Source organism: Fundulus heteroclitus, chromosome 19 (genome assembly GCF_011125445.2).
Source record: "Fundulus heteroclitus isolate FHET01 chromosome 19, MU-UCD_Fhet_4.1, whole genome shotgun sequence".
Taxonomy (NCBI): domain Eukaryota; kingdom Metazoa; phylum Chordata; class Actinopteri; order Cyprinodontiformes; family Fundulidae; genus Fundulus; species Fundulus heteroclitus.
Genome location: NC_046379.1, coordinates 2,183,836 through 2,211,256, shown reverse-complemented (window position 1 = coordinate 2,211,256; position 27,421 = coordinate 2,183,836). Strand labels below are relative to the sequence as shown.

Below are 27,421 nucleotides of genomic sequence, written 5' to 3'. Positions count from 1 at the left end.
CATCTCACCCATCCATCCTGGCATCCATCCATCCATCCTGTCACCCATCCATCCATCCTGTCATCCATCCATCCATCCATCCATCCATCCATCATCTCACCCATCCATCCTGGCATCCATCCATCCATCCATCCATCCATCCATCCATCCATCCATCCATCCATCCATCCATCCATCCATCCGTGTCTCTAGTTGTTGCAGGTTCCATATTTAAATCCATTCCTTATTCTGTCTCTCCTTGTTGTCCTAAAGTCGTCCTGCAGAGTGGAGTGACCGTGGAAGTGGGCATGTTGGGGGTTTATCCATAATAACACGCAGGAAGCCGGGCGGCCACACATGTGCAGCTCAGAGGGGGGGAGGCGGGGCCTGGGAGCCGGGGAAGGGCGTCCTCTCTGCGGTCAGAGTCCTCCGGAGGGGCGGGTCCTCCGGCAGCAGAAAAGCAAAGCCCACCTTCTTTCATTGTTAAGGACGCGGAGGAATGTGATGGTTTGATCCGAAGCGAAGCAGGGACGGCCAGAACGAGTGAAGGCAGCGGGACTGGAGCAGAACCACCAGCACCGCCGCTGGTTCTGGATATGCGGACGCGCTGGTCCCGGTTCCTGTCGGCTGCGCTCGGTTCTGCCGCCCGTGTGAACTTTGTGGATTAATCCGAGGTTCTTTTCTGGCCCGGCGGGGGAGCCGTCCAGGTAAATCTGGCTGCGCAACTCAAGCGTGTTTGGGGGGTTATGTTGGTTTATTTTATTTTGTTTTTTTGGGGGACGGAAATGTGTGTTCGGGTCCCGAGTTGGACCGAGTCGGCTCGGACTGCAGGAGTCTGAACTGCGGCAAGTTTTCCAGCCCTCCTCCTCCTCTTCCTCCTCTTCCTCCTCCTCCTCCTCCGCTGCTCGGAACAGAAACCATCTGGGTTTGAGGAAGACGCCAAACCTCTCCTGATCCGAATCTCGCGTCCGGTTCTGCTGCTTTTCTCCCGGTTTCATGTTTTTATTCCATGTTGACTTTGGTTTAACGTCACGCCGACGTCAGCGCAGGCTGCCTGGTGGCGTCCTGCGTGCTGACGGCCTCTGCAGGACATTTATGTGCTGAGTGGGTTCTGCTCGGTTCGGTTCTGTTGCGTTCCGGGGAGGTTCCCCTCCATTTAGCAGCTTTATGGACCTCCCTCTCAGTTTCTGCGCTGTTAATCCGCGCGGTGCCGTTAAAGCCGCTAATCGGGCTCTTCTGCCACACCGACCAAACTTATTTAAATTCTAACTCGTCTCATAGGGAACGTCACCACATGGTTCAGATTCACATCAGCTCTACTGTTTAGCTGTAAATCCTTATTTATTTAACCTCTCCCTCAATCAAGCTGGTGACGTCACACAAGGCGTAAGTCAACAGGGTCTGCGTCCCAATTCAGGGGCTGCGTATTTTACCCAATTAGCTGGCCCAATTAACGAATCCTTCCAAGATTTATTCAAATGTCTCCTCCTTTTGCCCGATTTGAAGGATGGTTCCGTTGTGTCTGAGACATAAAATTAACTTTTGAAAAGTTTCTTTTAGGCGAGAAGTTAGCTAAATTAAACTGAAATATTTGCTCTGTTTGTTGGCATATCGCTTTGATTTTAAAAATGCTGGGAGAGAACGCTTTTCCATTATGAGAAGTAATTCAGAAATCTAACGACAATTATTGGTTAGTTAATTATTATTTGTATCTACAAATAGAGAAAGTTAGAGGGCTAGTGTTTAAGTTGGGGGAAAATGTTTTACTAATAAATTACACAAATGTTTTTTGTCTTCATGAATTTTGTTTAGTGGTATGTTTCAACATAAAATTAAACATTTGGCAGATTAATGAAGTAGAACATAATAAAACACGATAAAGCAATATTAAAAAAAAAAAGATTGTGGGTCATAATGAATATATAAAGGGGAAAATAAAAACAGAGTACAGTCATTTAGAGTGGAGACAACAGGTTTAACCTTTGGGCTCCTTTGTTTTTGGGCGTCACGGCTTCTTCACGCTGTCTCAGCTGCTCGACAACAGGAGTAACGCTGAGGTGAAGACGAGGTCCATGAAGGACGTAACACACCTAGACCGCTTCCTTCAAAGGATGCAGACCCTGAATTGGGGCAGAACCAATATCACCTCGTTTGGGAGCGCCCATCTGTGCTCTCTCCTCCTTTTTTCTGTATGATTTAATTACATTCCTCCTTCAAAGTTGTTTAGTAACGCTCTAGTGCTGCTCAGAACGGTTCACGGATTTCCAGAAAAACCCGACGGTAGGAAAACACCTGCAAGCAGTTTGCTGAGGAGGTATTTGGGTTTTTTGAGTTGTTATGCTAACCGTGCGGTGTGGCTGATGCCTTGCTTTCAGGTGTTCACCTATAACCCCCCTGAAAAGGATCAGGATGTATGAACCTGCAGTACAGCCCATATCATCCCCACCATCCCAGTCAACACTATAGGAAAGATGTTTAGGAATATATGGCGACACGCAGGGCCACTGGGCTGGAAAATCCCTCCGCTGGAGGCGTGAATGTGATGCAAGCTAAACACGGCCGTTACTCGTTTCACCTGTGGTTAAAAATCTGGCAGAAACCAATGAGATGGAGACAATTAAACAGGAACATAGAGATTTTTACCGTTTGAAGCTCTGAAGACAATCATTAAAGGAGCAGGAGAGATCCACACGTTGTAACATCAGGTAAAAATACCCGGGCTGCACTCCCAACGTCGTATTTACACCAAAACCTAAAACCAAAATGTGTTAAAGTTATGTTAAACCATGTCAATGTACAAAAATCAATCAATATTATAATTTTTATCATAAAATTCAAGAAACATGTAAGAAGAATATTGTTTTTTTCTCAACATTAAAGAATTTCTACAGCAAATTAAAGGAGGTGATAAGAATTATGTATGTTCGCTCAATTAAGAAAATAAATTGTAATAAAAAGTGACCAGGAAATGCTAATTACCTCAATCAAGGGTTTATTTATCAATTAATAGTTTTACTAAGTAAAGTTTTAATGCATTCACTGCTTTGTTAATATTCATGTTAAAAAATATAATGATGCAACCCACTCTATAAATGATTGCTACGACTAAGATGGGAGGTTTTAAATTATTATTTAGGCTGATTAAAGTCTAAGTTACGACAACGGTTCCTGGATCTTTGAGGATTTAAAGGAGATGGCTTAAGGGCCTGCGGTTCTGGTCTAACGTTAACCCTCTCTCTTTGTTCTGGTCTCAGTCTTTCTCCTGTAGTTTCTCAGTTTGGATTTGGAACAAGTGATTTTTTTTTTTTTTTTTTTTTTCTGAGATGGAGGGAAAATTAAAAAAAAAAGTTAAAAATCTTGGAACTTCGTAGTAAAATCTGAGAAATGTAGCAAATCATACGTTTATTGCAAATGAATCTCAACAAGCTGATCGGGCTTCTTCCTGCTGGTTCTGGTCAGACCGTCGGGCGCTGACCACTTCCGGGGGAGGAGTCGTCACAAGGTCCTGATCGGCCAATCAGAAGCGGAATTCCATGAATGTTGTGCGGCAGATAATAAAACTAGATTCTATTGTTTTGTTTGTCGTTGTTGTTTTGGGCCATATTCTTAAAACGGATCAAGAATGTAAGTGATTTGTTGTAGTAGCTGTAACCACCTCCTGACTGGAGCTTATTTACGGTTTACTAAATAAATACAGGTTAAATGAAGAATTTCAGGTTATGCTTAATTGTAGCTTATTTTCCAGCCTTTTTAAATTGGTCAATATGAGACTTTGACACCTACTGACATCCAGACAAACGTCTCCTCTGTGCATGTAGGTCATAACAGCCTTAAACCTTTGGATATTCAGGGATGACCAATCGGAGAGGAACAGGAGCTTAACTCTAAGGTCTGCTAACAATATTTAAAGTTGCGTTAGGAAATGCATTTGTTGAGGGTTAAAGGTCAGGTATGTTGTGTTGAGTGCTTTTTATTTAAATCAGCAAGGCAACAGGTTAATTCTTGCCCTCAGACTGAATATTGGCCTGTTCAGACAGGGAAGGAGAGAGATATCGGTCCCACGCCGTGCGTTGGTGACGTCATTTCTTCGCTCTCATGTTCGGATAACTTAAATTCGCAGAAACCGGTCGTCTTGGCCGGGCTGGCTAAGCACGCATCCTGGGACGATTAAAGCGGACTCCTCGGGTCAGGAGTCGTCGTGCGGTGGAAACGCTTTGGGAAGCGAGCTTTCTGTTCTCTGTTTGAGTATCTGTGTTTGCTTTCTGCTCCCATGTGATTGAAAGTGCCAGCGTTGTGCCGCGTGGCCTGCGTTTCCTTACAGCGAGGCGGCAGAGCCTGAACAGTGCGTGCCCTGTGCCTCCTTTTCTCCAGAAGGGCAAGACGTGAAGACTGGGGGGGGGGTGCGTGTGAGCGGCAGAAAAGCTGGTTGTAGTGGTGGAGGACGAACACGCCAGGTGGGGCTCGTAAAGAGCAGCAGAGGGAAGGGAAGGGAGACGGAGGGGACCTGCCCTGACCTGTTTCAGACATGAAGGAGGCAAGAAAAAAACAGAACTCCCTGATGAGTTTTCAGTAAGGCTCGCCTTCCCCAGCCTGCTGCAGATTATGCCAGCCGGCTGTGAAGCCACTTTCCTCCTGGACTGAGGGCAGACGTGTGAAAAGGCTTTCCTTTGGTATTTTTTATTACGCCACTTGTGGGGGGGGGGGGGAAATGCAAAAAGGAAAATCAAATGAAAGTCTAACTAAAGTCAAGAGCGAGTTGCCTGAATTTCCCCTGATTACAGCCTGAAGCGTGCCTTTTCAGTCCTGGGAAATTATCCTCCCAGTTTGGTTAAGTTGGCTCTAAGGAGGCACGCTTCCCAGCAGATGCCCTCTGCTTTCCAGAACTCCATCGCACAGCGAAGCGATAATTGTTCCTTTTGACACAATTTAAACCGTCACCTGTTTGAATGTCTCTAAAAAAGGCCGTAGAGCCAGGAAATGAAGTTTGGAGAGGTTTTTATTTTTCAGTCTGCCAGCTGTCAGGTAGCGTAACGATCTAGCCTCTCTTCTCTTTTTGAAACGGCCGATTGGTTTTCCACAAACGCTGCGACCGCCCAATGAAACGGTCCCGCGCTGCTTTGGGTGAAACCGAAAACTAATCATTATGGGTGTCCAATAAGGGTCATTATCAGCCTCAGCGCTGGACCCGGGGATTACCGCGTGGCAAAATAACTGCTCTGGGGATTAAATTAAAATATTGAGGTTTTCTGCCTGGGAGAATCAGACCACTGGGAATGTGGAAGCCGGCCTGCCGGTGCAAATGCTGCTGCCCCCCCCAGCTCCTGCTGGCGGAGGGGCACAAATGTGTGAAGTGTCGCAACATGAGGGTGGGAGGAAAAAAGGCATTATTGGCGGAAATTATTTTACTATGGAAATGGTGAGGGGAGAACCGTGGGCTTAATTGTACTGATAATTGCTGCGGAAACGAGTGAAATCTGGCAAGATCATTTCTTTATTTAGGGGATCGTAACTCATTCTGCTGCCTAGATTTTAAGATATTTCCTTATTTTGGTTTATGCAGGGGCATGTTTTAACCTTTAAAGACACTTTTACTAAAAAAAAAAAAGGTCAGTCAAATCCTCCAGGTTGGTGAGAAAGTTTCCTCTCTAAGGAAACCCAGCAGGTTGCATCAAGTCTCTCCAAGCAGCATTCACTCCTCCTGAAAGAGCGTAGAGCCACAGTGGACAGTCGTCTGCATTGTTGATGGCTTTGCAGCAATCCCTCATACTGAGCATGCATGAAGCGACAGTGGAGAGGAAAACTCCCCTTTAACAGGGAGGAGAACCTCCAGCAGAACCAGAACCAGGCTCAGTGTGAACGCTCATCTGCCTCGACCGACCACATGATTACAGTCATTTTTCAATAAATTAGCATATTATTAAAAAGCTAATTTATTTCAGTAACTCCACCACTAAGCGAAACAATATAAGGATTAATTACACAAAGACTGATATTTTAAATGCTTTATTTCTGTAAACTGTGTGGAATTCTGCTTGCATTGAATGAAAGCAAGACAATTAACATCAGAGTATTATATCAGACCAATTAAAAAAACGATTTTTGACTGTACAGAAAAATGGTCTGGGTGAAAAGTAGGCCTAAAACCTGCTTAAATGTTGTTTTCAGACTTCTAATCTGACAAGCAAGCAATCTGAAAACAGTTTACAAGTGCTTCGGTGACGAGGAACTAAACAAAACCTTTACCAGGCGAAGCCGTTTCCGTATAGAAAAAAATGTTTTGCTGCACGGCTAAATATGTAAAAAAAAAACAGCTTTTTGATATAGTCTCAATTAAGGATGCATGATATTTAGAAAATCCTGCAATGGTGATAATGTTGGGTAAATATTACGAAGACATCAGGTGGAATATCTGCCTACTTTCTCCTTTCCTCTTTCTCACCTGTGCTTCCAGCACCCTGTGACCTTTAGCATTTTGCCGCTTGTGCTGGCTGTGAGCATCTGTTGCTAAATATTTTATGAGCATGAAAAAGGCAAGTTCATAGCACTTGGAATATATTATATGCATCATGTCTATCATTGCTCTTCAAGTGGTCCTTTGTGACATAATGGCACACACTGATAGATTGTGTAGCGTTATTCTCTGTGGCTCAGGGTTGATCTGTGTGAAACGCCGCGTGTTGCGTCCGCTGATCAGGTGAAAAAAGGCTGTGGTGGAAGGTTTATTTACGGTTTGACACGTTTCAAAGTTGCGGATGAAGATGGCAGCTAGCAGAAGAGTAAATTAGGCATATTTTTCGGTCAACTTTTTAAACCCAAAAATAGGGCTGAACGATTTTGGAAAATAATCTAATTGCGATTTATTTTTTTATTTTTTTCCTTTTAATATTGCGATTTAATGCGTTTTTGTTTTTTTTTTTCCCCAGTTTAATTTATCATGTCTTTTTTAAACATATACAAACAACAAATCATTTTGTTTCCTCGCTGTGCAGATTAGTTGCTAAAAGACCCACAGCATCTAAACTCAGAGCAGAAATGATTGCGTTCTGCCTACAATATATTTCAACCAAAATTGCAATTTTTACTTTTCTCTGCATTAAACACAAGCAACAAAAATGGCCTCTAAATAAAGATGTTTGTAAACAAGGACTATTTAAAACAAGAACTTTTAATGTTTCTATTAATCAGAATATTATTCAAGAGAACAGCTTTTAGTTGATTTGGACATCAATCCTTGTTGAAGATAAAGTCCAACCAACAAGCAAGTCTATGTATTAAACTGATTGACCTGTACTTAATGCTATGTATGATTATATAAACTCTAAAACAAGTGAATAAAGTTAGATTATCTCACTGCTGCAACTGTCTTCCCTTCCATGTGGAGGCAAACCCACTTTAAACATTTTACCAACACCTAATGGACGTGTCTAATTCCCTAATTGTTACATAGGCAAAAATTGCAGACCTCTGCGATTTGGAAATTGCGTTTCTTTAAATTGCAGTTATATTGAAAATGCGATTAATTGTTCAGCCCTACCCAAAGATTGGAAACGTCATCCGAGACGGTTTGTCTGGCGTCAAAAACATCAGGGGGTGTTGTGCTGTGGGGACGTTGGTTTCACAGAGACAAGAGTAAATGTCGCGTAAATGGCCTTTCAAAGCAACCCAAAAATGAATAATTATCTACCTTTCTTTCTTTGAATTGTGTTAAAAACCTTAATCTATAGAGATGATTACCATATATTTGCTATTTAAGCAGTGGACATGTTTGTTCAGGCAGTTTACTGTCAGGAAAACAAACCTTTAAGTCTTTACCTGCTTTTGTATTTTATTAATGGGTTTTATTTCTCAAAAATAGCTGAACTCCTCCTAATTCTAATGTTTTTCTGCTTAAATATTCACGTTTAAATTTTCTAAAGTCAGAGTAGGATAAATGTTGTAAGCTGTGTGGCCCGCAGCGCACATCCTGATTGGCTGTAATCGATACGTTGGACGGATTTGGGAGCGGATGGCGTCGGCGTTTATCAGCGGTGGAGTTTTTTGCTTTTAGCCTCGGTTACCCGCCGGCCCAGGAATAGCGCAGCGGAGGATGCAGAGTGATGTTGCAGGCGTTACAAACTTGGACCTCCTTGAAATAGCGCGGCTGAATCATGATCTCTGCCATGAAGCCAGCGAGCAGGCATCCATTTATGAGCCTGTGTGTGTGTGGTGATAATGCAGTAAAGTAGCGCGTAGTATCCTGGACAGAGGTTTCTGTTGACAGTACGCAGGCCAGCTGGAGAGCAGGCGGCTCGTAGAAACTCATCGGCAGGTGGATCGGTGCCAGAAACACAACGCTGAGAAAATAAACCTTCATCTCTTCTGCTGCTTTAATCAAGGATGCAGGAATATTTCAAGCATTTCATTAAATTTCATTACCTGCAGGTATTCGCGTCTGTGTTGTCTGAACATTCATTTTACTTTCTCATCGTGTTTCTCCAGCACTTTTTATAACCAGCATATCATTTTACTGCTTTGAAGGAAACCTGGAACAAACGGGTCCCTGCTAAGGATCCAGTCGTTCCTTTATGGTGGCAGATAAAAACGCCCCATCGTTGTTTTTTTTTATCCAGATCCTTACACATATGCACTATTTTAACATTTAGTGCCTCTGTTGCACACATTTCAATTCAATTCAATTTTATTTATATAGCGCCAAATCATGAAACATGTAATCTCAAGGCACTTTACAAAGTCAAGTTCAATCATATTATACAGATTGGGTCAGATTATACAGATTGGTCAAAAATGTCCTATCTAAGGAAACCATCAAAGTCCCGACAAGCAGCATTCACTCCTGTGGAACCGTAGAGCCACAGGGAGAGTCGTCTGCATTGTACATGGCTTTGCTGCAATCCCTCATACTGAGCAAGCATGAAGCGACAGTGGGAAGAAAAACCACCCATTAGCGGGAAGGAAAAACCTCCGGCAGAACCGGGCTCAGTATGAACGGTCATCTGCCTCGACCGACTGGGGTTACAGAAGACAGAACAGAGACACAACAAGAGAAACAAAAAAGCACAGAAGCACACATTGATCTAGTAATCTGTTCTACATTAGATGGTAGTAGCGGGTGAGCCGTCTTCTCTGGATGATGTCACAGTTAACAGAACGCCAGACCAGGTGTACCTTCTATGAAGAAAAAGAGAGAGAGCAAAAAGTTAAAAGCTGAAATGACAACACATAATGCATAATTGAAGAACAGTAGAACTCAATAGAGTGAGAAAATTAGATCCTGATGTCCTCCAGTAGCCTAAGCCTATAGCAGTAAAACTATAAAGGTAGCTGAGAGTAACATGAGCCACTAGTTATAATTTTTGTCAAAAAGAAAAGTTTTAAGCCTAGTCTTAAAAGTAGACAGGGTGTCTGCCTCACGGACCAAAACTGGGAGTTGGTTCCACAGAAGAGGAGCCTGATAGCTAAAGGATCTGCCTCCCATTCTACTTTTAGAGACTCTAGGAACCACCAGCAGACCTGCGGTCTGAGAGCGAAGTGCTCTGTTAGGAACATACGGGGTAATCAGAGCTCTGATATATGATGGAGCTTGATTATTAAGGGCTTTATACGTTAGAAGGAGAATTTTAAATTCTATTCTTGATTTAACAGGAAGCCAATGAAGGGAAGCTAAAATTGGAGAAATATGATCCCTCTTGTTGATTTTCATCAGAACTCTTGCTGCAGCATTTTGGATCAGCTGAAGGCTTTGAACTGCATTTTGTGGACTTCCTGATAGTAAAGAATTACAATAGTCCAGCCTTGAAGTAACAAATGCATGGACTAGTTTTTTAGCATCACCCCTGATCAGAATGTTTCTAATTTTGGCGATATTCCTGAGGTGAAAAAAGGAAACTCTGGAAACCTGTTTAATATGGGATTTAAATGACATGTCTTGGTCAAAAATAACACCAAGATTTTTTACTTTATTACCAGAGGCCAGGTTAATGCCACCCAGATTAAGTGATTGATTAAGAACTTTATTTTTTGAGGACTCTGGCCCAAAGATTACAACTTCGGTCTTGTCAGAATTTAGATGCAGGAAATTTAAAGTCATCCAGCTTTTGATGTCATCAAGACAGGTGACCCTAGAGTTTGAGAAAGCATTTGCATCGACATCTGGCTAAAGGTTAGCGTAGCCCTTCTTTAGCCTGACGCACCTGAACCGATGCATTTGATGGGGAGTCAAAAACTGTATTTATTTTTATTTATTTTTGTAGGGTTTCAAAACTACAGGTATTTTCAAAATTGTAAACTTGACAATTAGCAGGAATTTGTCGGAATAAACTCCTAAAATCTTTAAACCTTAAAGGTGCACAGTGCAAGTTTTGAAGGTAAATATTATTTATTTCCTTTCCCATACATGCCCCGCAAAAATCCTTTAAACTTTTAAAATAGTTAAATATATATTTTATTAATCAAATCTTTTCTAAAACAAGTGTATATCAAGCGATCACACGTCAGTCTGTATTTGCTATTTCTTAATAACGTGCACAAAGAAAAGCTATTTAGGCCGCACCCTCTGCATGTCCTGCAGCCCCTCATGACACGCACTAATGATTTCTGGACCCTTAGACCATTGAGAACACATTTCTGCATTGGTGAGCAGCAAAACTGTTGTGGCTCCAAATACAAGCTTTCTGTTTAAAACATAAAAAGGCTCAAAATTATTATTTATTTTTTAATATTTGTTCACGTTTCAACCGTAACTAGAACATTGTCCAAGTCCAGCCTGGGCACTCGAAGACAAACAAAATCGTATAAAACTGCTTTGTTTACTATTTTTTGTTCAGCAAAGACGGAAGTTCTTCTTCTGTGTTTTTTAGAAAGAAAAAAAACAGAAATTTGACAACACCACATGTCAGAGCGGTTATATTCTGGATAAAGCCAGGTGCATAGAAACACACATTATGATCAGATTAATTGATTGTGTGTCCATATAAACGGTGCGATCCGATTCTTTTGTTGTTGTTTTGTTTTTTTATCCGAATAAATTTCAATCTCATTGTGAAATTCCATATATGTAACCATAGCTAATGAGGCATTAAAGAGAATTTTGAGTGAAGATGCTTTTTAAATTTTGAACTTTTTATTTCATTTTGTAGTTTTCAATCTGACTTTTCTTGGCCTTCAGCTGAACGTTAGCGGGGTTTGTGGGGGAAAAAAAGGGGCGTCTAAACACGTAGAGCCTGGAGTCTAGGGGTCCATAATAATGGACTCAAACTTCATGTTATTGTTTACTAAAGTAATTGATGATTTAAGAGAGAATATAGAAAATATGATAAAACTCCAGTTGCTGCTAAATCTGTTGTAATGTTTAGTTTTATTATTTTTCCTTGGCTCTCTTCATAGAACCAATTACCGGCTGATTCTCCAACAATTTCTTTCCCTTTGCACCTTTTAGTTTTGAACACATCCGTAATAAATGACAATTTTAATGGTTATTTGATTTTAAAGCAGCATTGCTAACATCAGAAATGATTGCGGCTTCAGCTTGTTGTGAACCGGCTTGTTTATCCTCTTCCATAACCATCGTTGTTTGTCCCTCGTTTGGGTAAATTTCAGCGTCCCAGCAGCAGCAGCGTGACAGACGAGTGGAAGCGCGCAGACACGCACGTTTTAAAACGAGCCGTAATAACGACAACTATTCAGAACGTGTTGTCTGGGACTGAAGTGCTGTCAGGCGTTTGTGTCTGCGCAGGTATTTCTACGTCTGCGGGCGCGTTCCCATCCAGGCAGCTCTGTCGTCAGATACTAGAGGCTCTGCGTCCTTCGCTCGCTGAGCTGTAACTAAAAGTACTTTTTCAGCTGCGAGTGTGTTCACGTCTCACTGAGTCACGCCGTGTGAGTGACGGATGCTCTGTCACGCCAGGCTCCGTCTTCCTGCATTCATTGAAACGTTAGTTTAATATAAATATTTCTCTGAAACATGCCAGACAGCCTCCTCCTTACCTCTGGTGGGCTCAGAGACGAACGGAAAACTCAGGTTTTACCCTGAAGATCTCTGAACAAAGCTTAGATTAAAGGGATTCCTTCGGTTTATCGTGTCCAACCACATTTGTTCTCTCCTGTTTGCTGCGGCAACGTCTTTTTCTGAAAGGTTGCATAACTGCCTCCCAAATAAACCAGTTTCCAGAGCTGACATATCTCCTATTTACTGACCTGTGGAGGATTTGATTGAGTTACTCGGTTGTTATCAAACATGTTACATGAGCCGATGAATTGGGAATTGTTTTCGCCAACCGGTCTGCACTCTAATGCAGAAAAATCATAAATTAACACGCTGCCTTGTGAAAGTATTCACGCTGCTTCAAAGTTTTTTTCACATTACAGCTCCAAACTCCCTGGTTAGTATTCAACACCCCCTTTCAAACGGTTCCCTCTAAGTTAAATAAAGTGCAACATCTAGAATTCACACAATTAGCAGAAGTGTAATAACAGCTAAGAAGATAAATGGTGTTTGCAGATCTCCAACACACAGCTGACCCTCTGATCAGACACTTTAACCGGCAACACTTCTCACATTTTATTTGTTTTACATCGTGTTGGTCGTATAAATTCACTTGAAATACGTTGTGATGTAACGGATGACGTAGGTTTGAGGGGTATGAATACGTCTGCGAGGGGCTGCGGACTTGTAGGATAGTTACTGAGTCATTTTGGTTGGTTTAAAACTTGCTGGAAGTCGTGCAGAGATGCTTGTAAGTGGTGTTGGACCAGGGTTACCCACAATGCAAAGGTTTTCGCCGTCTGGAGCGTTCCCAGAGTGTCAGATGTCTGCTACAGAGACGTCGCAGCGTCGGGTCCAAAGATTGCTTTCTTCCAGCTCTGACAGATCTATACTGTTTAGTCTGATGTTCGCGGGGGAATGTTCCTGATTTAGAATCACCTTATGATCTGTTTCCTGCTTTAAAAAGGCAAATGCCCCAAAACATAAAGTCAGACGTAATTATTTAATGCAGCCGCCCTGTTGCCCCTTCCTCCTCTTTGTCTTCCTGCAGTTTTCTGCAGAGAAGAATGTGTTGGTGACTGATAGTTGCTGTGGTAATGTTTAATCAGGCCTCACGTGGTTGAAGTTTGGACCGTATTGGCCAATAATCTGCGCCGGTAAACCTTGTTGTGCACCCTGTGGGGTCGGACTGAACGGGGGAGGCACGCGTCATCATGTTTACCACCGTTTTACCTCTGCTCAGGCCGCTTTCTGGTCCGACGTGTGAACAGAAAGGAGCGCGCCGGCAGGCGGACGCTGCAGACGAGCGGCGACCTTATCTCTGGCCCTCTGTGCTCGGCTATCAGCGCAAAACTCAAGACCCACTCAAGACGAGAGCGACGAACGCAAAGTCCTCCGGGTTGAGCGTCGGTTCATAAAGGAGGAAGTCTGGAGAGCTCTTATCACAGAGACCTAACAAACCGGCACCCTGACGAGCCGGGCGGGCAGTTTATTTATGTACCTCCATAATAAACCGTATTTAAATGTTTTTTTTCTGGAAGCAGGACGCACTGTAGCTGAGCTAGGGCTGGGCGAAATGGATTAAAAAATAAATCTCCTATTTTATCATACCAAATCCCATTAATAGATTTTTTTTCCTCCTTTTTGTTTCATAAAAAAGAAATTTAAGAAATTACTTTAAAACCTTGCTTTTATGTCAAGCATTTCGTCAGGGAGTTGACCTGAATTCAAAGTGGAACTAAAAACAAGCTGTGAAACATGCTTGTAAAACAAGATGGCAGCCGTGATATTATAAACAATGAAAATATAACAAAACATTTGCTGCTAGTGGTATTACACATTGAGCTAAGAACAGGCTTCACTGCACTTGTGAACTTCAAACTAAGTAAAAAAAAAAAAGTAAATAAGTAAATGAAGTACCTCGTATTATGGTTAAAAAAAAAAGTTACTACTTAACAATATTTTGACAGTATATTTGCCTAAACATATATTCAGCATCACATGCTGTTCTCTTCATGGAAACCCAATGAGTGTATTGGCAAAATAAAATCCAGATTTTCCAAAAATGAAATCTTAAAGAATTGTAAATTCAAATTAATCGATTAAATCGATTTATCGCCCAGCCCTAAGCTGAACCATAAAATGTGACCGTCTGTATCGGCGGCTAGAGCTGCACCATAAGGAAAACGACAATCCGTCCACATTTTAATGATACCCCCCCCCCCCCCCCCCCCCCCCCCCCCACACACGGCTCTGTTGGGCCTTTTACGTCTCAGCCACTGAACATAAAACATCAGATGTGGGCATTTGGGGCATTTGGGAAGGCTAGAATCGGGTAGTTTTGTTGGCAAAGCTACAGAATATGGCATCTAACTAGGGGTGAGTATTGCCAAAGAAGTCACGATTCGATTCGCATCACGATACTTGAATTATTGCAATGTATCGCGATACATTGCAATAATTTCACTGAACACTGTGAGAAAAAAATACAGCCATTACCAGTGGCTGACTGGCTGTGTATGATCTGGATAGTGTCTTCAATTGATACATAACTATTACGGGAGTGGACACACCGACAAAGTGCCTAGGATATATAAAACTTAAAATAACAAAATAAGGATAATCAGTGACGTTTACATGGCCTCAGTGGTCCTTTAAACCAATTAAGTTGTATTCCACTTGTTTTTGGCTGATGTTCGCCAACCATTCATGCAATTTTATTTATAAGTTTTTTTTAAATGAATAATCAATACTTGGCGTCAAGAACCGATGCAGTAGATCGCGAAAATTAGAATCGCGATGCATCGTCATGACGATTATTTTGCACACCCCTACATCTAACTAGTCCTTTTCTGCATTTACTGCAAACACTGGTGGATGGTTTGCGATTCGGCATCTTGTGCAGCTCAGTTATCTACTTTGGAAAACAGCTGCGATGCATTTTTTTTTTTTTTTTTTCCTCATGCTTTCTAGATTTATTTCAGGTTTCCTGGCTCTACCGCATGATCCTCTCTGGCTCCTGGAGTCTTCAAGGGTTCTGTTGTGAAACGTCCGTTTCTGCTGGACCTTTCGGCTTCCAGTGGTTCTTCTGGACTGAAATCCCCCCCGCCCCCCATCCCACCCCCCCACCCCCCCCTCGTTTGCTTTCCCCTTGCAGGCCTGTCAAAAATGGCTACCATGTTATTGACCCTGGAAAAAAAAAAAAAACAACAAGCAGGGAAGAGGTGCAGAGGAAGCAGCAGACTTCAAAAGCTTGTGGGAGGAAGTGGAGGGAGGGAGCGAGGCGCTTTAACGGTGCCCGTGAATTCCTCGGATACTTTTTATTTTTCCAAAGTGCTTTCTTCATTAACTGGCCCTGTGATTGTTATCTGGTCTCCTGGTCTTTTCACCTCGCTTAGCAGCCAGCTCCTCGCCGCTCCCGCTCCAGGAGTGTTTTTGGAACGCAATGAAAAGAGAAATGTGAAATGCTAAGCCTTAAAAGGCATGTCTGGGTCAGCTGGGTGGAAACTCGTGTTATTAATGCCTTCACATGTTCTGCGTGAGTGGGTCATCTGTGATGTTAAGTGGGTGTGTTGATGCTGGGAGGAATTCCTTGGGCTGGGGCGGACTCGGAGGGAAGAAGGGTGGGCTGGGAAGCAGGCCTACATCTCCAGGAAGGGAGGGAAGGGGCATATTTGGCATATTTCAGGAGCTTTTTTCGGTCTGGTTTAAGGTGTATTCCTCTGGCGTGGGCAGACGAGAGGCGGAGGCCTTCGCTCTGGTTCCCATCAGTCAGGAAGGAGCTGCAGACCGCGCACACACCTTTCCTCCACAGAGTCCTGACCCAAAAGTCGACCTCAATAGCTCCCTTAAAAGGCTTCATGTTGATCCAAAGTCCTTTATCCGGCACCAGGGTTTGGGTTTTGGTACCGTCCCTCCGTTTTAATAAGTGTTTATACTCTCAAGTGTCTTTGAGCCGGGCCTCTGTGGCTTTACAGTTACTTCTGCCCCAGTGTTTAGAATATTTGACCCTGTTATTTGCAGCTGGACGGCCTCTGACTGATGCGTTGGCAGTCCAGAGCGCGGCGGCCTGTCCAGGTCACTGGGAGGCTGCAGAAAAGGCAACAAAGTCCGCTTTACTCGCTGAAGACAGGCCTCTTCGGTTTTTATCTTCCTAAAGATGAAGTTCTGAGAACCCAGTCTGGGGTAGAGAGGTTTGTGGCTGGATTCTGGTCGTTTGCCGTCCTCCCCTCTTTAAGAACAACCCATCGATCACCTTATTGGCTGGAACCCCCATTCGCCTTCAGAACGGTCCCGATTCTTCATGGTTTGGATTCAACAAGGTCTCAGAGGCATTCCTCTGAGGTTCTGGTCCATATCCACATGGTCCGACATTAGTGTTGCACCGATACCAGTATCGGACGGGGCTCCGATCCAGCACTAAAATGTTGGCATCGGTATCGGTAAGTACCAACAAATAGGCACCGATACCATTCTGATGTCTGTATGTCACTTGAACGCAGCCTTCTCTCTCCAGACTAGTATTATACATGTTATATAAGTTCATAAAAGTTGCACTATTTTGGCATTTGAGAGCCAAAACTCAGGGTTTAAAAGAGATGATTCAATTATTAATGTAATTTTACTGTCTTACTGTTGCACTACTATTATACATGTTATAATTTCACGAATGTTTCACTATTTTGGCCTTTGAGAGCAAAAAGTTTATTCAACTATTGTCACCCATTCCAGGTAGGCAATAAAAAGTTCTACTACCCTAAGTAGTATGCAGTTCTTCATATATATATATATACACACACACATACATCAATTTCAAACAGATGGTATCGGTAAATACTGCACAGCCAGGAATCGGTATCTGGGCCAAAAATCGGCGCAACACTATCCGACATCCAGCTGGATCATACATCAGAAGATGGGTCCAATGTGGTCATGAAGCGGTGGAGATGGTTAGCAGACAGGGATGTACGATATATCGGCTTTAACATCGGTATCGGCCCATGTTAGTCATTTATTAACATATCGGTCCGATAAGTAAAACTTTGCCGACAGTAACAACCGATGTTTATTTCCTGCTAGTTGCCCCTATTATCTATGTTTAAAGGGGGGGGGGGGGGGGTTGGTCATGTGGTTATGTTAAAGTGACAGTGATGCATTGTTTTTTTTTTTGTTTTTTGTTTTTTATTAAGTAGAGATAAAAAAATAAAAAAAACAATAGTACATTCAAAAAATTCTGTTGGAATAGTTTTCATTCGGTACAAACTTTTACAATATGTAACCATCACAGACACGTAAATGTTTGTGTATACACACACACACACACATATCGGTTATCGGACAGAACAGCAATATTAATATCGCAAATCGATATCGACCCAAATTTTCATATCGGTGCGTTGCTATTAGCAACAATAATCAGGTTGGTTAAATGATGCTCAGGTGGTACTGAGGGACCCAAAGTCTGCTGGGGAAATGCCCCCCCCCCCCCCCCCCCCACCCCCCCACACCAGGACACCACCTCCACCAGCCTGAACCGTCACTACAAGGCAGGATCCATGTTTCATGCTGGCTCCACCAGAATCTGACCCGACCATCAGACTCATCGGACCAGACAACGTTCTCCAACCCGTTGTCCAGTTCTGGTGGGTCTGTGTGAATTATGGCCGCCTGCTGCTGTAGCTCATCTGCTTTAAGCTTCTACATGTTGTACCTTACAGAAGGCATTCTAGATACCTTGGTTGTCTAAGCTGCTGATGCCGGACTCCTCTAACATCTACAAGGCCTTTTTCATCCTCACGGCTGCAGCTAGATGCACATTTTCTCTACTTCAGACCATCGCTGTAAACCTGAGGCTGCGTGTGGAGATCCCAGCAGACCAGCAGCTTCTGTTCACTGATCAGAAGCAGGTCAGACGTCTTGGTTGTCTTGGTGTAAAAAAAAAAAACAGGAATAATGAGACCAGAAGTTGGTTCTCAGTCTCCTCCTTTGCAAACAGGCTAAATGACACGCAGCATGTTTCACGGCTTCTTCGTGAACGGCTGGACGCTTTCCCACACTCACTCATTTAGTCCCTCACTCAGTAAGATTCCTCGTGCAGATTATTTTTCTTGTGATCATAAAAACATGCATGTTCCCCGAGAGAGGAATGTTGGTACTCTACAGCAGCCGGTTGTTCTGTCTCGTCGGCTCCAGTCGATGAGTTTGTCTTCTTTGTATAGACGTATAACGAATGTCTTTTGGGCTTTAGAAAGCGTGACTTTTGGTCCTGACTCTTGTGTTTTACAACTGGGCTGTAAGATGTTTCTCTTTCCTATTAAGACATTCATATAATGGCTTAATAGGAAAGTCATTCTGACTTTAGGGGCCGTTCCTGTTAAATTTTCCGACTACCGGCGAGGACAAATGGAACGGACTATAAAGACAATCCTGCGGAGGAAGCAAGGCTTCATCCAACGATTTGTCTTTGTTTTCTTTGACATTAATGGCTCCATCTCGGATAAATTATGTTTTCTAATGTAAATGGTCAACACTTGCATGCCATGCTGTTCTGTTTACATAACCTGTCATGCACGTGCTCGATCGCACAATTTAGTTATTATCAAAACTTAACTTCAGCATTATTTTAGCAAGACAAAAATAAATGTAGGTATAATTCTGTCTGTCAGATTGTGATCAAGGGAATATGCCTGTATTGGTCCGATAGAAGTTGGCCATATTGGTCTGGTCATGTGACAGTGATGGAGCACAGGATTGGTGCTTAACTGAAGCAATGTCAGTGGTGTGGTAGCCAAATAAAAATAATATAAATTATATCGGTAATTGTTGGTTATTGGCCTTAACAACAATGCACAATCAGCCCAAAAGCTCTACTCTTGTCCTCGTGTAGAAAGATTTGGAGACACGTGTCAGGGTGTGAATACTTTTGCGAGGCAGTGTTAATAAGGCCGGTAAGTTAAACTAGCTGTAACCGACCTTTTTAGAGTATAACCGCAGGTCAGCGAAGCTTTTATCAGTGTAGGAGTATTTCTCTGCGTGATCTCTGCAGGTTTGTTTTCAGGAGAGCCGGTCTGGACGTGGAGGCAGCATCACGTTCTCCTCTGAGCCGTTTTCTTTTGCCTCCATCGTCTCACCGTTGAGCCACAGAAGGTAACCTTGGGCCAGCTGCTGCACAGAGGCGAGGCATGATAAAAATCACAGCGTGCGTTACGTATGGCCTCGTGGTCCTGCAGACACAGAAGCCTCCACAGGAATCTCTTTAACAGTCTCAAGTCACTCATTCATGCACCAACTCAGCAGAATACCAGGCGTGTTTTACCATCCGTCCTTCAGACGCCTCTGTCTCTTCCCTGTTTTTAAATTATTGCATTTTGACTTTAAATTGTTGCGTTTTGCAGAAACTTAAATTTGTCAAATGGAATTGGTTTGTAAATTAGCTAAAAACACCGGACACGCTGACCCTATTCAGAGTAGAAGTTGCCGTGTGGATGTTGGTGTCAAAGAAGTTCGGGTTTCCTTTTTGGGAAATGCTTGCATACTGACTGAGGAAGAAGATAAATTACTCCCAGTGGGGGAAAAACTAAGTACATCCCATGATTCAACAGCTTGTACATTACGCAGCAATTCCTCAAAGTAGTTGCTTTTTATCTGACTTTTTATCAATCTCTCCCATTGTTGTGGCAAAATGTTTCGGGTCGTTATCTTGAACAAAGCTTTAGCTGACAGGCTGATGGTCATAGATTTTAATCTAGGATCATGGGATCTCTGCTCACTACTACGCAGACGACTGTCAGATTTATCTCCATGTAGAGCCAAACCATCCACGCAAAACCTTGTTGATCAGGAACCATGTGTTAAGCAACAGCTTAGAAAACATTGTGCAACACGTTTGCCATTAAATAGACTGGCTTCTTCTGCTGCTCTTTTCCACTCTCTCTTAATACAACGCTTATTTCCGGTGAGTTTGTTGTGCCGCTCTGTTTTATTTTACCACAGTCTTTGTTAGAGGTGCACCGATCTGTTCCAATCCGGTACCGATACCTGGGCTCAGCGCATCGGCGATCCGATACTGATGAACGAATGAACTGTGTACCGGCTCTACATAAACATTGTTTAAAAAAATGCTGCATGTTCTTTAGCATGGTGCTTTTGGAGGTGCTTATTTTAGTTTGTGGTGCTGAATTTGCCAACGGCGTCAATCATCCGATATCCGATCCAGCTAATTAGTTGATATCGGACCCGATATCCTATCTGGGTATCAGACCGCTGCATCTCTAGTCCTTGTGGTACGTTTTATTCTGCTTTTATTGTTTGTCATTATTTTCTATTATTTATTTGTTTTGGTTTGATCTGTTTCAGTAAAATACAGCACTTTAAATGTGCTTTATATATAAAACGGACTTTGATTGGGACGTGTCCAAAGAGCGTTGTGCTGGAAAGCTTTTGGTTCGTTAAGATGCAGCTTTGTATGGTAAGTCGTGCTGCCATATTATTATTATTATTATTATTATTATTATTATTATTATTATTATTATTATTTTATTATTTTATTATTATTAATTATTATTATTATTTTGTTTTTTTTTAAATCAACTTATCCAAACATTTATCTACCCGTCATGCTATGAACTTTAACGTTTAACATGCTAGCCGAGGCCTGTGGAGTCTGCTGTGTCGTTCTTGGTGTTTGTTTTTTTTGTGCCATTTCTCTGAAAATTGCACCTTCTGAACCTTTTAGTTAATTTATTGGGACTCCCTAAACTTTTTATAGTTGTGAAAAATCATCCTGGCTATAGAAAAAGGTGCTTCCAGTAGTTTATAAAAGGCCGTTAGCCCACCTGAGGTGAATGGGCAGCATTGCCGCTGTTTTTCCATCTTGGCTTTGTTTTAACTTCCAGGCAGAAAACCAGCAACACTTTCTTACGATCCACCATTCTTGTTGATGAGGAGCGTTTGCTCGGCAGCACTGGAGTGTGTCGGGGTGTTCTTAGTTTCATCCTTAGGACTCTGTGTGTTGTTTGTGTTAGCTTTCTTTGGGACAAATGTTTGAGTATCTGTAAGGAAGGAAAAGCTGGTGGCATTTCCTCCCTCTAGTCATACATGTTTGTTCTCCATTGTTATTTTTGGTGCTTTTCCTTCAGCTTCCTTGTTGCCCCCCCCCCTCCCCCTCCCATCTCCTACAACACCCTGACCAGTTAAAATAAAGTTTAACAAAATAAAGAAGTGACGCAGATTGTCGAATCCACATCTTTCTCATCCCTGTGTAACTTCGCTCCCTCTCCAGCTCTAGGTGTGGACCACATAGAAGAATGTGGTTGAATTGGTGTTTTATCTCTCCTGCCAGCCGTCTGCGTCTGTCTTCCCAGCCATGCCAAGCTTTTTGAGACACAGCTGCCCTTAAAAGGAAACAATAGCGGCCTATCAATTCTGCTCCGCCAGTCAAGGAACAGCTCCACTCCTGCATGGGCAGAGTCCAGCATGCACACACAAAACCAGGAAGTGTTTGCTAACTGAACTTGGCAGCACAATCCACAGAGGAATTTTTATATATAAGTTCTCACTGCCCACTTCATTAGGTACACCTGTCCAACTGCTTGTTAATGCAGACTTCTAATGAGCCAATCACATGGTGGGAACTCAATGCATTTAGACATGGTCGAGACAAGCTGCTGCCGTTCAGAGTATCAGAACGAAGGAAAAAGGTGATTTAAGTGAACGTGGCATGGTTGTTGGTGCCAGACAGGCTGGACAGAGTATTTCAGAAACTGCTGATCTACCGGGATTTTCACCCACAACCATCTCTAGGGTTTACAGAGAATGGTCTGAAAAAGAGAGAATATCCAGAGAGCGGCGGTTCTGTGGGTGTAAATGCCTCGTTGATGCCAGAGGTCAGAGGAGAATGGCCAGACTGGTTGGAGCTGATAGGAAGGCAGCAGTAACTCAGATAACCGCTCGTTACAACCGAGGTCTGCAGAAGAGCGTCTCTGAACGTACAACGCGTCGGACAAAAGGCCCGTATACACTAAACGTTTTTAGCCGAGCCGAGACCAGTCTGAGCTTGGATCAGTTAACCAAGCTAAGACGACCGTTTACACACCACACTATCCCGGTTCCTTGGTTGCTCCTTGCCTCCTAGTGGCGATCTGCGGTACTACCGCTCTCTGGGATTGAAAACGTGACCGAGCAAATCAAAATGGCGGCGCCCGTAACATTCAGGATGTTATGGTTAGACAGAGTCGGCTTTTGGGACGTGGATGAGACAAACGAACGTCTAATAAGGATTTACAGACGCAGGAAACAACGACAGACGCTGAGGTTCATCACACTGCTAAGCAGAATCATCTCTGGAAACCGTGTGGCACGGTAAGGAAGCTAGTATTATTATGAATGTCTGAAATTTGTCTGAATGGAGTGTGAATCGGGACGTGCAGCCAGACACGCCGGAAAAACCGCAGACAGTCAGCTGACTGTAAGGGGATGATGCGGTCTGCTCATGTGTCTTTGTTATCAGATAACCGGGATAAAAAAAAAAAAACAGTCCGAGACCTCCTCAGGAACTGGTCTGCAGTTAGCGCGGTCCGGTTCAGTCTGCTGACCGTTTACACACAAGAGTTATCTCGGTTACCGAGCTCGGACTGGTCTCGGCTCGGTTAAAAAAGTGTAAACGGGCCTTATGAGGCGGACGGGCTACAGCAGCAGAAGACTTCACTCCTGTCAGCTAAGAACAGGAAACTGAGGCTACAATTTACTCACCTAAACTGGACAATAGAAGATTGTAAAAACGTTGACGGGTCTGACGAGTCTTGATTTCTGCTGCGACAGTCAGATGGTAGGGTCAGAATCTGACGTCAACAACATGAAAGCATGGATCCATCCTGCCTCATATCAGCGGTTCAGGCTTTGGGCTCCTTGGTACCAGTAGAGCATCGTGTCAACGGCACAGCCTACCTGAGAAGTGTTGCTGACCATCTCCTTCCCTTTATGAACACAGTGAACCATCTTCTGATGGATACTTCCAGCAGGATAATAATGCAACACGTCATAAAACACAAATCATCTCACACTGGTTTCTTGATCAGTGAGTTCACTGTACTCAAATGGCCTCCACAGTCACCAGATCTCAATCCAATAGACAAATCTGCAGCATCAGTGTGACGCTATCATGTCAATATGGACCAAAGTCTGAGGAATGTTTCCAGTACCTTGTTGAATCTTTGCCATGAAGGATTAAGGCGGTTCTGAAGGCAAAAGGGTACTAGGAAGAAGGCAGGGTAAAATGTGGTATATTATAACAATTGGTTTGTTTCAAATGTAGATCAGATTAATGCTGGTTTAACTGTTGATAAAGTTAAAGCCAACTCAGTCAGGAAATGAGCAAAGAAACTGTTTCCCCTTAGATAATCCTCTTGTTCTTAAGCTGCTAGTGACGCAATGATCAGGATTTTGTGGCCATTTTCTGCAGTTTTTGTAAAGCTTAGCTTACTTTTCCTCTTTGATTTTCCCCTTTTTTTAAGATCTTTAACCTGAGAAGTTCTAAGAACAGCATTTCCTTTACTTCTTTACTGCATATTAGGATAAGTAAACGCTTCCGTGTGGAAGAGGAGTCCCAGTAGGGATGAGTGATGTGGACCAAAAAGCTGAATGCCGATATACAATATTTAGCTCAATATGTTTTTTCTTTTCATAAAGTAATTAGAAAAAGGCGTCTCTGAATCAAAGCTTTATCTCTAATGTGTCACAGGCGCATTTTTAAACAAACAGCTTTAGATAAACATGAGAAACGGCTGAAATATTATGTATTGGAATACATAAAATTATAATTATAACCCAACATAGGTCATCTTGATATAAACAATATAGTCTTACATCTCTTTAAAAAAAAAAAAATCTCTATTTTGACGAGACTTAAGTCCCATTATTTTACAACAACCTCTCAATTATAAATGTGACACATAAGACACAAGCAGAGTTGCTTCAGTAGGTAGAAGTCTTGCAGTTTGAAAGTTTTGGGTTTGATTCCAGCTTCTTCCTGCCATGTGTGTATTTGTTACTTGGCAAGGCATTAATGTGATTAGATGAATGTGGCTAGAAAAGCGCTGAATAATTAAATTTATACTGGCGCTTAGCTAACATGGCGGGAGTCTCTCTGTGATGCAGACCCTTACGTTGGATCTGAGCTTTCCTAAAACCTGAAAGTTACTTTGCATTACATTTGTCATCCTTCCTGTTATCAACTCAAAGTATCGTACTCTCTTGCAGCCTGGCTACAGTACCTGTTTGTTTGTTTTTTTACTGATTTTATGCATATTTTCTGCTTCGTCTGACCTATAAACTCCTTACTGATGCTAAAAATGGGTAGCATCAAATCCTCTTCCTGCAGTAAAACGTCCACACCAAAGAGCGTTATTGTTCCTATCACCTGTTTGCGCTTATAGATCTTTGGTTCTCTGATGTTTTTGAGTCGGGTCACCAGTCAGGGCCGATCAGGCTGAAGATTGTGGATTTAAGCTCTGGATGCATGTCTGTCTAAGGCCCATTTTTCACTGTGACCTTCAGTAACCTCTGTTACTGCTTCTTGGCTCACCTGAAACTCGGCATCTTGCTTCTAGCGATCTCTGATTGGATGACCCAGTTTGCCTGAGCCACATGCATTGCTGCAAAGCTCACGCCGTGGATTCTGTTGTGCTTGTAGTGAATCTCGGGGGAAATCCCACGTGGATGCTTAAAGCGGCGACCCAGAACGAGTTTTCTTGATCGAGTCAAAGTTGCCGATCCCCGGGGTGTGTTGCATCTCCCAGATTTGGCTGAGTTTACATGCTGGGCTGTTCCCCGTGTGGCTGCGCTGTGCGACAACTCCACCAAAGCTGCGCTGTGACGTTGCTAGCTGTCACTGGGGCTGAATAATGAGTAGCTGTCGGTAAATCGACGGTAGCGTGGGAATGTCCCGGCTGTTCTTTGTAGAGCAGGGAGCGCTGCACTTAATTATTAAATATTAGGGCTGGTTCTTCAGGTTCACGGTCAAGCTTAGGATTTAAATGGTTTTCCATCTGACAGCTCATCGGTTTGAGGGTGAGGGTTTCACCCCACCTTGCTGCGCTGCTAGAATGCAAATGGCAGTAGGAGGAATGCTGTTTGCTGATCTAAGTGGCAGCAAATGAAAAATCAGCCTTCTTGTTCTACTTTAAACCAGTTTTTTTTATCACTTGCATATTTGCATATCTCAGGAACTTATTCGTTTAAATCTCTTTTCATCCCATTTATCAGATTTATTTTCCTTCTCCTTCGCGTTTCTCTCGGTCTCGCTCTGCGTTCTGTTCACTGTGTTTGATTTGGGCATTCCTTTCCTCCTTAGCAGACAAAACAACCGCAGACCCTGCTGAACTGCAGCCCCCAGTGCACGCAGACACACACACACACACATGCATTGCTCACTCTCCCCCTAATCACACACAGGAAATGGGCTCCCATGCAAACGAGGCCCGCCTGGCCACTGAAAGCCAGGATGGGATTTAAGGCTATGAAATGTTCTCCACTGGAGGAAAATGAACATTAGCTCTTTGCTTCCTCTTCCTTCATTCGTTTATCTGTCTAAAAATGTGTTCCTTCCTGTCCTCTTGTTTTTAAGGGTTCGTTTTGTTGTAAAGTCATGTAATTCAGGCTTGCTGCCTCCATTGCTCGTCTTTGCTGCCGTTGCCCTTTACGGAGAAAAGGCATGCCGCGTTCTTTCGGGCTCGGGCGCACTGTAGGTAGGTACATGTCAGGACTGGAAGTGCTACAAAGTCTTAGAGAAACTAGTCTGGGTGTGATGGCTGCAGCTGATTTCTAAATAATGATGCAAGCAGGGACAGCGAAACACAAACACATCGCTGAAGTTCAGTTAAAATGGAAAGCTTGCATGGACAGCTCGGATTTTCTCTTAGCCGCTGCAAATGGCAGCCTGAAAGGCCTTTTCAGTGGCTGACGAGATGTTCCACTGATGCACAAAAGATTGTTTTACAAATACAAAAATCAATGTTGGATGTGTCGTTTTGTTCATCCCCATTTACTCTGACACCACAAATAAAATCCTGTGTAACCAATTACCTACGGCGATCACAGGGGCTATACTAAATTTATCTGCTCCTAATAAAATGACTTTAAAGTTTCTGATGCCGCAGCAACAATGTTTTATTCTGCTTGGGGGCAGAAAAAAACATGATTAATTATAAGATGACAACATTTTTACTTTGACACTTAAATTACACAGTTAGTTTCCTGTGTGACAAAACGATAGACATGATAACATCTTCTATGGAAATAAGTCCCTTTGATTCAGTTGTGCAGTTATGTTTTATTGGAACTATCTGAAGGAAAATTTTCTAAATTAAAATGATGTGTATTTCTGTCTGATGTATAGAAAACATATATTTTCTGTGTAAACCAGGATCTGGTCCATGCAAACATATTCAGCAGTAACCCTGTACAATTCTTGCCTGCCTGGTAAATTTGCTAATATGTGTTAGCATTAGCCGCATTAGCCTCCAGTAACGTTACCACCAAACAGAGAAGTGGGAGGGGGTGCACTGGTTTGTTTTATTGCTTCACTATTTATTACCCAACTGAGAACGTTTGATTAATGTTCTCCTGCGTTGATTCGTACCGCAAGCAGCAGAATGGAGCAGAACCGCTTTTCAATGGGGAGCTCAGACCAACAGAACCAATCACTTGGCGCGTCCATTAGGCTAATATTTAAATAGCGTTAGCTTCGGTCATCCGGCAGGCTTCCTACATCACTGTTAGAGCTACAGGAGGTTTACTGACCTTTTTTAATTGGCTCTCCAACATCATTGTTGTATTGTTAGCAAGTAGCGATAATGCAGCTAGCATGTAGCATTGTTTAGCATTTTTTTCCTTCATGTATGTCTAACTCGGGGGGGTCTACAACCTGCGGCTCTGGAGCCCCAAGTGGTTTTTTGGACCTTCCACATGACTCGTTATAAAAATTATAAACAACCAAGTAATGTTTAAAGCTATAGTTGGTAATCCTGTTCAGAAACACTTTTTGTTATACTTGGTAAAATGATCCTTCCATCCGGAAGGTAGTAAATACATTATGTATGCACAAAAAGGAGGTTAAAAGAATTATTTTCTGGAGGAGCTGCATGTCTGTAAAAACTCAACCAATCCCTGCCGTTCGGTCCGAATAGCAGTGATTGGTCAGCAGAGTTTTGTTCCTGTTCTCACCCCCTCTGTCCCTCATGTTCTGTGGGTATGACTTTATCTACTGGTTGTTCCACATGCCGTCATTCTGACGCGCTTGCCTAACGCCAATGTCCGTGCTCGTTCCTTGTTAGTTTCCGCTTGCTGGCTGCGCATGCACACTTCTAGTGTTCATGTATCTGGTTAGCTTAGCGGCTAACTTAGCGGTTAGCTTAGTGGTTAGCATTGCTGTTAGCCAGTGCTAACAGCGGAAGGCCTCAGTAGGAA

The 27,421-nt window shown here is 42.9% G+C and overlaps 1 protein-coding gene across 4 annotated transcripts in view; it reads left to right on the top strand.

Moving 5' to 3' along the window:
• The first annotated feature begins 371 nt into the window (after positions 1-371).
• luzp1 (leucine zipper protein 1) overlaps positions 372-27,421 on the top strand; it is a 60,016-nt gene continuing 32,966 nt past the window's right edge. For 2 of the 4 annotated variants that reach the window (XM_036150507.1, XM_036150506.1), the window contains exon 1: positions 374-686. The gene's annotated coding sequence lies outside the window, so the exon portion shown is untranslated. Of the gene's footprint in view, positions 687-27,421 lie in introns of all 4 variants that reach the window. The other 2 variants (XM_036150509.1, XM_036150508.1) reach the window with 2 other exon arrangements.